Source organism: Oncorhynchus mykiss, chromosome 16 (genome assembly GCF_013265735.2).
Source record: "Oncorhynchus mykiss isolate Arlee chromosome 16, USDA_OmykA_1.1, whole genome shotgun sequence".
Classification (NCBI taxonomy): domain Eukaryota; kingdom Metazoa; phylum Chordata; class Actinopteri; order Salmoniformes; family Salmonidae; genus Oncorhynchus; species Oncorhynchus mykiss.
In genome coordinates this window covers 59,444,628-59,454,627 of record NC_048580.1, presented here as the reverse complement: position 1 = coordinate 59,454,627, position 10,000 = coordinate 59,444,628, and the positions used below count along the sequence as shown (strand labels likewise).

The window sequence follows — 10,000 nt, the reverse complement described above, 5'->3', positions numbered from 1 at the left end:
GACGGAAGCCACTCCTCAGTAAAAGGCACATGACAGCCCGCTTGAAGTTGTCAAAAGGCACCTAAAGGAATCTCAGACCATGAGAAACAATATTCTCTGGTCTGATGAAACCAAGATAGAACTCTTTGACTTGAATGCCAAGCGTCACGTATGGAGGAAACCTGGCAGCATCCCTACGGTGAAGCAGGGTGGTGGCAGCATCATGCCATAAGGAGGTTTAAGGAGGGACTGGGAGACTAGTCCGGATCAAGGGAAAGGTGAAAGGAGCAAGGTACAGAGAGATCCTTGATGAAAATCTACACAGGACCTCAGACTGGGGCCAAGGTTCACCTTCCAACAGGACAACGACCCTAAGCATACAGCCAAGACAACGCAGGAGTGGCTTTGGGGCAAGTCTCTGAATGTCCTTGAGTGGCCCATCCAGAGCCTGAACCCAATCGAACATCTCTGGAGAGACCTGAAAACAGCTGTGCAGCGACGCTCCCCATCCAACCTGGCAGAGCTTAAGAGGTTTTGCAGACAAGAATGGGATAAACTTCACAAATACAGGTGTGCCAAACTTGTAGCATCATACCCAAGAAGACTGAAGGCTGTAATCGCGGCCAAAGGTGCTTCAACAAAGTTCGGAGTAAAGGGTCTGAATACTTATGTAAATGTCATATTACATTTTTTATTTAAAAAAATGCTAAAAACCTGTTTTTGCTTTGTCATTATGGGGTATTGTGTATAGATTGAAGAGGGAGCAAAAAAATGAATGAATTTTAGAATAAGGCTGTAACGTAACAAAATGTGGAAAAAGTCAAGGGGTCTGAATACTTTCCGAATGCAATGTATGCCAGTTAGGCTCTACACTGGTTGTGAAGCGGATTCATTTGCTTAATTTTAAGAAGATATTTTCCCAGTTTAGTTGTAGGGCTAGGGCTAGGCTACATTAGGTGTGATACAAACCTTATCAACATACAGGCCTATGGGCTAGGCTACATGAGGTGTGATACTAACCTTGTCAACATACAGGCCTATGGGCTAGGCTACATGAGGTGTGATACAAACCGTATCAACATACAGGCCTATGGGCTAGGCTACATGAGGTGTGATACAAACCTTGTCAACATACAGGCCTATGGGCTAGGCTACATGAGGTGTGATACAAACCTTATCAACATACAGGCCAATGGGCTAGGCTACATGAGGTGTGATACAAACCGTATCAACATACAGGCCTATGGGCTAGGCTACATGAGGTGTGATACAAACCGTATCAACATACAGGCCTATGGGCTAGGCTACATGAGGTGTGATACAAACCGTATCAACATACAGGCCTATGGGCTAGGCTACATGAGGTGTGATACTAACCTTGTCAACATACAGGCCTATGGGCTAGGCTACATGAGGTGTGATACAAACCGTATCAACATACAGGCCTATGGGCTAGGCTACATGAGGTGTGATACAAACCGTATCAACATACAGGCCTATGGGCTAGGCTACATGAGGTGTGATACAAACCTTATCAACATAAGGTTAGGGCTAGGCTACATGGGCTAGGCTACATGAGGTGTGATACAAACCTTATCAACATACAGGCCTATGGGCTAGGCTACATGGGCTAGGCTACATGAGGTGTGATACAAACCGTATCAACATACAGGCCTATGGGCTAGGCTACATGAGGTGTGATACAAACCTTATCAACATACAGGCCTATGGGCTAGGCTACATGAGGTGTGATACAAACCTTATCAACATACAGGCCTATGGGCTAGGCTACATGAGGTGTGATACTAACCTTGTCAACATACAGGCCTATGGGCTAGGCTACATGAGGTGTGATACAAACCGTATCAACATACAGGCCTATGGGCTAGGCTACATGAGGTGTGATACAAACCGTATCAACATACAGGCCTATGGGCTAGGCTACATGAGGTGTGATACAAACCTTATCAACATAAGGTTAGGGCTAGGCTACATGGGCTAGGCTACATGAGGTGTGATACAAACCTTATCAACATACAGGCCTATGGGCTAGGCTACATGGGCTAGGCTACATGAGGTGTGATACAAACCGTATCAACATACAGGCCTATGGGCTAGGCTACATGAGGTGTGATACAAACCTTATCAACATACAGGCCTATGGGCTAGGCTACATGAGGTGTGATACAAACCTTATCAACATACAGGCCTATGGGCTAGGCTACATGAGGTGTGATACAAACCTTATCAACATACAGGCCTATGGGATAGGCTACATGAGGTGTGATACAAACCTTGTCAACATACAGGCCTATGGGCTAGGCTACATGAGGTGTGATACAAACCTTATCAACATTCAGGCCTATGGGCTAGGCTACATGAGGTGTGATACAAACCTTGTCAACATACAGGCCTATGGGCTAGGCTATATGAGGTGTGATACAAACCGTATCAACATACAGGCCTATGGGCTAGGCTACATGAGGTGTGATACAAACCTTATCAACATACGGGCTAGGCTACATGAGGTGTGATACAAACCTTATCAACATACAGGCCTATGGGCTAGGCTACATGAGGTGTGATACAAACCTTGTCAACATACAGGCCTATGGGCTAGGCTACATGAGGTGTGATACAAACCTTATCAACATACAGGCCTATGGGCTAGGCTACATGAGGTGTGATACAAACCTTATCAACATACGGGCTAGGCTACATGAGGTGTGATACAAACCTTATCAACATACAGGCCTATGGGCTAGGCTACATGAGGTGTGATACAAACCTTATCAACATTCAGGCCTATGGGCTAGGCTACATGAGGTGTGATACAAACCTTGTCAACATACAGGCCTATGGGTTAGGCTACATGAGGTGTGATACAAACCGTATCAACATACAGGCCTATGGGCTAGGCTACATGAGGTGTGATACAAACCTTATCAACATACGGGCTAGGCTACATGAGGTGTGATACAAACCGTATCAACATACAGGCCTATGGGCTAGGCTACATGAGGTGTGATACAAACCTTATCAACATACAGGCCTATGGGCTAGGCTACATGAGGTGTGATACAAACCGTATCAACATACAGGCCTATGGGCTAGGCTACATGAGGTGTGATACAAACCGTGTCAACATACAGGCCTATGGGCTAGGCTACATGAGGTGTGATACAAACCTTATCAACATACAGGCCTATGGGCTAGGCTACATGAGGTGTGATACAAACCTTGTCAACATACAGGCCTATGGGCTAGGCTACATGAGGTGTGATACAAACCGTATCAACATACAGGCCTATGGGCTAGGCTACATGAGGTGTGATACAAACCGTATCAACATACAGGCCTATGGGCTAGGCTACATGAGGTGTGATACAAACCTTATCAACATACAGGCCTATGGGCTAGGCTACATGAGGTGTGATACAAACCTTATCAACATACAGGCCTATGGGCTAGGCTACATGAGGTGTGATACAAACCTTATCAACATACAGGCCTATGGGCTAGGCTACATGAGGTGGGTGACTATGATTTTAAAAAGTTGCTAAAAAAGGGGATGCACTGTTTCTTGCCTTTCTGCACACGCTGGGCATCATTCACAAGTGAAAATACATCATTCATAAGGGAGAGGCTAATATTGTCACCCATCAGACTATTCTTAATTTAATCTTGTCTTTACATATGGTAAATAATATGTGTGTGAAATTAGTTTTGATTTAGAATGGACCATTATCATGCACCTGTCTAGGAACAGGGGCAGGGTGAAAAATACATAAATAGCGAATGGAGGACGCTTTTCCCGTGGATAATTTTTATGGCAATCAGATAGGCTATACTCCTGCTGTAAAGCGAAGAAATGTGATTCATATTAGGGAAGTTGAGAAATAAATATAGTCGGCCTAGCCTATAGAAAGCTCATGGGCTCTCATGAAGTGTTTGATTCGATTTTGAATACATTTGCATTGATGTCAGAGTGATTAGAGGGACAATAGAGCAGGCAATTAGCATGTTTGGTAGGTTACTAATGACCATCAGCAGTATCAGAGCTTGAATAAGCCTAGTTATCGTGACTAAATGGTCACATGGAATTTGACTGCGGTCATGACTCGTGACTGCCTGTGTGGCGATAATACGGTCACCGTAACAGCCCAACCTGGCCAAGGCTGGCCACTGGCAGCAGTTGAGAGGCGGCAGGGTAGCCTAGTGGTTAGAGCGTTGGACTAGTAACCGGAAGGTTGCGAGTTCAAACCCCCGAGCTGACAAGGTACAAATCTGTCGTTCTGCCCCTGAACAGGCAGTTAACCCACTGTTCCCAGGCCGTCATTGAAAATAAGAATTTGTTCTTAACTGACTTGCCTGGTTAAATAAAGGTAAAATAAAAATAAAAAAATAAAAATTATGCTTAGTAAGTGTGACTCACAAAACACACAGACTGAGTAGTGATCACTCACTCATTCACTCACTCACTCACTCACTCACTCACACACACACACACAAACATGGTGGTGACACACGGCTTCGGTAATGTATAGCCTGAAGGGGTGAAACGGTGGGAAACGGTGGGAGTGTGAGAGGAGAGGAGAGTGGAAAGGGGGGAGAGGAGGGGGAGCTGAGGAGAGAGGGAGAGGGGTGAGGAGAGGAGGGAGGAGAGAAGGGAGGAGAGGAGGGAGAGGGGAGAGGAGGGGGGAACGAAGGAGGGTCAGTCTGAAGGCCACATAATGTCTGAGCATAGATAAATAGGGATGAATAGAGAAAGAGAAATGGAGGGAGAGAGGAAAGGAGGGAGGAAGATGGCCATGAGTCAGGGATGTGTCTGTGGAAAGATGTGTAGGAGGAGGGGAGGTTTGTTGGAGGACACAGACAGTTGTGTGGGTGAGACCAGGGTAAGTGTGTAAGGGGCGAGGGATGGGTTTGGGAAGGGCAGAACAGGAGGGAGGAGAGAAGGGAAGAGGGGAGAAGGGAGGGGAAGAAGGGAAATTGCAACGTTAGGGTTGTGGGGTTCGATTCCCATTACGAAAAAGTTTTTAAAAATGTTTGCACTTGCTACTATACGTCCCCCTGAATAAGAATGTCTGCTAAATAACTAAAAAGTAAATGTAATGTACTAAGGTGGCAGTGGAGAGATTGACATATTGCAGGGACCATCCATCTAGATGAATGAGAAGAGTTTGGTATGTGTGGGAGTGATTAGGGACAGTTCGAAATTTGCTGGGGTAGGTGGTCCAAACTAGGGGAGGGTTGTCTAACTTGTTTTTTTGCTTTGGGGAAGGTTGTGTGTTTTTCTTATTGGGCACAGGGGAGGGTAGTGCATCTTTTCCCTGGTTTATATTCACTCTTTTGCAGGTTTTACTATATCATTTATTCCTTCCTTGTAACGTGTACGCTGGGAGTCGGGAAGCAAGTTCAGGGAGTGTATTTAATAACTAAATGAACATAGAACAAGTTCAGGAAGTGTATTTAATAACTAAATGAACATAGAACTAAACAAGAAACACGGGTAGCGTACAGACATTTATTTTTGTCGTTACTTTTACCCCTTTTTCTCCACAATTTTGTGGTATCCAATTGGTAGTTAGTCTTGTCCCATCGCTGCCGTGCATCCTCCAAAACACGACCCCGCCAAGCCGCACTGCTTCTTGACACACTACTCACTTAACCTGGGAGCCAGCCACACCAATGTGCCGGAGGAAACACCTTGCACCTGTCGACCGTGTCAGCGTGCACTGCGCCCGTACAGACATGAACACTGGAACAGAAACAAGAACTCCTGGGGAAGGAACCAAAGGGAGTTAAAGTTATAGAGAAGATAATCAGGAAGGTGATGAAGTCCAGGTGAGTCTGATGAGGCGCTGGTGAGTGTAACGATGGTCACAGGTGTGCGTAATAATGAGCAGCCTGGTGACCTAAAGCACCGGATAGGGAGTATCCGTGACAATCCTAGCAAATTGTCCTCATCTGCTTACATGCGCCTCCCCTATATCAAGATATTTTGGTACTTCCCTTATGCACTACGCTTTTCCACATGCTAACGTTTACTATACCATACCACAGTACAATATAGTCTACCAGTCTAACTGTCTATCCTGCCCTCTATACACCATTCATAGTGAATAGTGGTAGGTGGATCATTGGTGACCGGCCGCCTTGATTCAGTCTTAAGTAGCAACATTTGAAATTGTGTTTTTTACATTGGACAAAAGCAGAGACACAGAGTTACAAAATGGTACATCATACACTGCATTTGAGGCACAATGGAAAAGTAATTCTGCTTTGAAAGTTGATAAACTTGTAACCTGACTTTTGAGAAAATTACCTTTGAATGTTTTGGTACCCACTGGAGAGATCTTCTTTGTCTGCACCCATTCAGCATCATTTACACCCTCTTAAGCCTTAGCCCCACCGATCTCTTTAAGGGTTGACCCGAGCGCTCTGTCCTAACAACAGCAGTCAAGAACCCAAGCTAACTGGTTAACTTTGGCTAGCTTGCTAGCTACTCCCAGACACAAATGAGAGAACAGCTCACTAACTATTTTACTCGCCCTAGCAGAGCTGGTTAGGCAATTTTTATGTTATCCAGAGTGACTGCAACTGTGCTGCTGGCAACAATGTACGCTTTTTTGCCAATGTTTACTGACACCGGACATATTCAACGGATGTTGAGCATTCGTTATTTTGCGCTCTGGCAGACTCAAACTAGAGGGCTCTGAAATCGGAGTAGATAGCCATTTACCAGCTACGTCTATCAACAGTTGTCGCAGTGACATTCTATTGAAATGGTTACTTGCACAGTGGAGTCTTTTGCAAGCTAGGTAAACAATGAACAATAATCCCAACTCAGGACGTTACTACCCTGCCTGAATCTGCAGGTAGCTAACCAACAAGGTTCAATGTTAGCTAGCTAACATTAGGCTATAACTAGCAAAGCAAAAGGCACTGAGATATGAATAATAAGATCATACATGTAATGTTAGCTAGCGAGCCAGCCAGCTAACATTAGCTAGCTGGCTAACAATACACTTTAACTTGAAATGGAAACAACTTTCTGTCAAAATTAGAAACGTGTAATATCTGAAAATGTAGCTAGCTAGACTTTATTACCCGTATACATCATGGATGGATGCTACTCCCTGTCACGGATGCCATCGTTGCCCTTAGTTTGATGATGTAATCCAAAGGCAGGGGTTTTCTCCATCTCCTTAGCTATCATACTCTAATTAAACTGATTTCAAAACTCGGTCCTCCAGAAAGTGGAGAGCAACACTTATGCAGTTCTACTACGCGATGTATATATATATTTTATTTTTTTTAATGCCGCATTAGACAGGATTACCTACACATACTGACCAGTTCAAATAGACAGACGCGTGCTATATGGCAGACCAATCCGAACCCATCTCTTGGCATGTCCAGCCCACTCATTATCTAAGACAATCATGGCTAGCGGGAAGGTTGCTGCCTTTTTCTCTGGTTAAACCAACTAGACTCGTAATTTAACAATTTTATTTTGATCTACAGTTGGCATACAAGTTTGTTATTAAGAAACATGAAAGTTCACATGTTCCAGAATGCATTTCTGCCAGAAAAAAATGCACGAAAAAAGTTTACGTTCAAATGGCTCTCTTGTGAAGTGTGACACGCGACATATGCCTAGTTTCCTGAAACGAGTCACATTTGTCCAGATCTGCAATAGGCTAACTAGTAATCATATCACATATAAAAGCATTCAAATCTGCATACATTTTCAATATGAATCCACAAGAATTGTGGATTCCATTGAGCAGGAAAGAACAGTGAAGACATGAAACACTGAGCTCAAAAGGCTCCCCGATTGATCTTGTTTAGGGACAATACAATTATCCTACCTAGACTAGCCTACAACACACAATGCAATGAATAATTGCATTATTGTTTTCAAGTGAGTACAAAATTGTACTCTAGGATAAGTGGCGATTTTAGCATGTAAATCTTGGTTTGCAAACTCCACAAAAATGCAAAGCCACTGCACAACAGTACATTAATAATACATTAATTGCACTGTAACGGTGCCAAACAGTGCCCATAAATTGTTAGGGCCTACATAAAGCTGTCCCGACAGCAGAGCTTTCCTTTCAGCTCCATGGAGTAAATCCTTACCACCGCTACACCTGGCTATCAGCGGAGCCTCGTCTGGCAGCTAAACAGTTAATTCAGACTCATTTACTGACTTTTTAAAAGCTAAACAGTTAATTCAGACTCATTTACAGACTTTTTAAAACCATAGTTGATATTGCTGGCTTGCTTAAACAAATGTGGTTTCTACTGACTCCTTGTGGATTTGTGTAAGTCTATAAGAACCTCATTGTCCTTCAATAAGGATAATAATAACGAAAACCAACATGAGTTTTGACTTTTGAACTATACACAAACATTATTACATTTATGTTCAGTAAATTCATAATGTTTGTTCTTATATGATTAAAACCTGTTGCGACGAGCAATCCCGTATCCGGGAGCGTAATTATAGGCTCAAGCTCATTACCATAACGCAACGTTAACTATTCATGAAAATCGCAAATGAAATGAAATAAATATATTGGCTCACAAGCTTAGCCTTTTGTTAACAACACTGTCATCTCAGATTTTAAAAAAATGCTTTTCAACCATAGCTACACAAGCATTTGTGTAAGAGTATTGATAGCTAGCATAGCATTAAGCCTAGCATTCAGCAGGCAACATTTTTTCACAAAAACAAGAAAAGCATTCAAATAAAATAATTTACCTTTGAAGAACTTCGGATGTTTTCAATGAGGAGACTCTCAGTTAGATAGCAAATGTTCAGTTTTTCCAAAAAGATTATTTGTGTAGGAGAAATCGCTCTGTTTTGTTCATCACGTTTGGCCAAGAAAAAAACCCGAAAATTCAGTCATTACAACGCCAAACTTTTTTCCAAATTAACTCCATAATATCGACAGAAACATGGCAAACGTTGTTTAGAATCAATCCTCAAGGTGTTTTTCACATATCTATTCGATGATAAATCACTCGTGGCAGTTTGGTTTCTCCTCTGAACAAAATGGAAAAAATGCACGCACCTGGAGATTACGCAATCGTTTCGACGGAGGACACCGAGCGGACACCTGGTAAATGTAGTCTCTTATGGTCAATTTTCCAATGATATGCCTACAAATACGTCACAATGCTGCAGACACCTTGGGGAAACGACAGAAAGTGTAGGCTCATTCCTTGCGCATTCACAGCCATATAAGGAGACATTGGAACAAGGCGCATTCAAAATCTGGCTCACTTCCTGTATGAAATTTCATCTTCGTTTCGCCTGTAACATTAGTTCTGTGGCACTCACAGACAATATCTTTGCAGTTTTGGAAACGTCAGAGTGTTTTCTTTCCAAAGCTGTCAATTATATGCATAGTCGAGCATCTTTTCGTGACAAAATATCTTGTTTAAAACGGGAACGTTTTTGATCCAAAAATGAAATACTGCCCCCAGAGGTTCAAGAGGTTAACACTAAGTAGCTCTACGTTTAAACGAGCTGCAACAAGGTAGGCCTATTCATTCAGCACTTTCAAAATGGACACTGACAAAAATTCAGATCGATCTAGACAGAGATCAAGAGAGGTGGTTAGCCTACCATTTGAAGTTTTTTTATTAGGCCTACAGTGGCTTGCAAAAGTATTCACCCCCCCTAGAATTTTTCCTAGTTTGTTGCCTTACAACTTGGAATTAAAATAGATTTTTGGGGGGTCTGTATCATTTGATTTACACAATATGCGTACGACTTTGAAGATGCTAAATATTTTTTATTGTTAAACAAACAAGAAATAACACAAAAAAACTGAAAACTTGAGCGTGCATAACTATTCACCCCCTCAAAGTCAATACTTTGTAGAGCCACCTTTTGCAGCAATTACAGCTGCAAGTCTCTTGGGGTATGTCTTTATAAGCTTGGCACATCTAGCCACTGGGATATTTTCCCAAGCAATATCTGCCCAAGCAATGGCTTTTTTTT

The 10,000-nt window shown here is 42.9% G+C and overlaps 1 protein-coding gene across 2 annotated transcripts in view; it reads left to right on the top strand.

Moving 5' to 3' along the window:
* Nucleotides 1-10,000, top strand: part of plxnd1 (plexin D1) — a 124,787-nt gene that overhangs the window by 84,171 nt on the left and 30,616 nt on the right. The window lies entirely within an intron of this gene.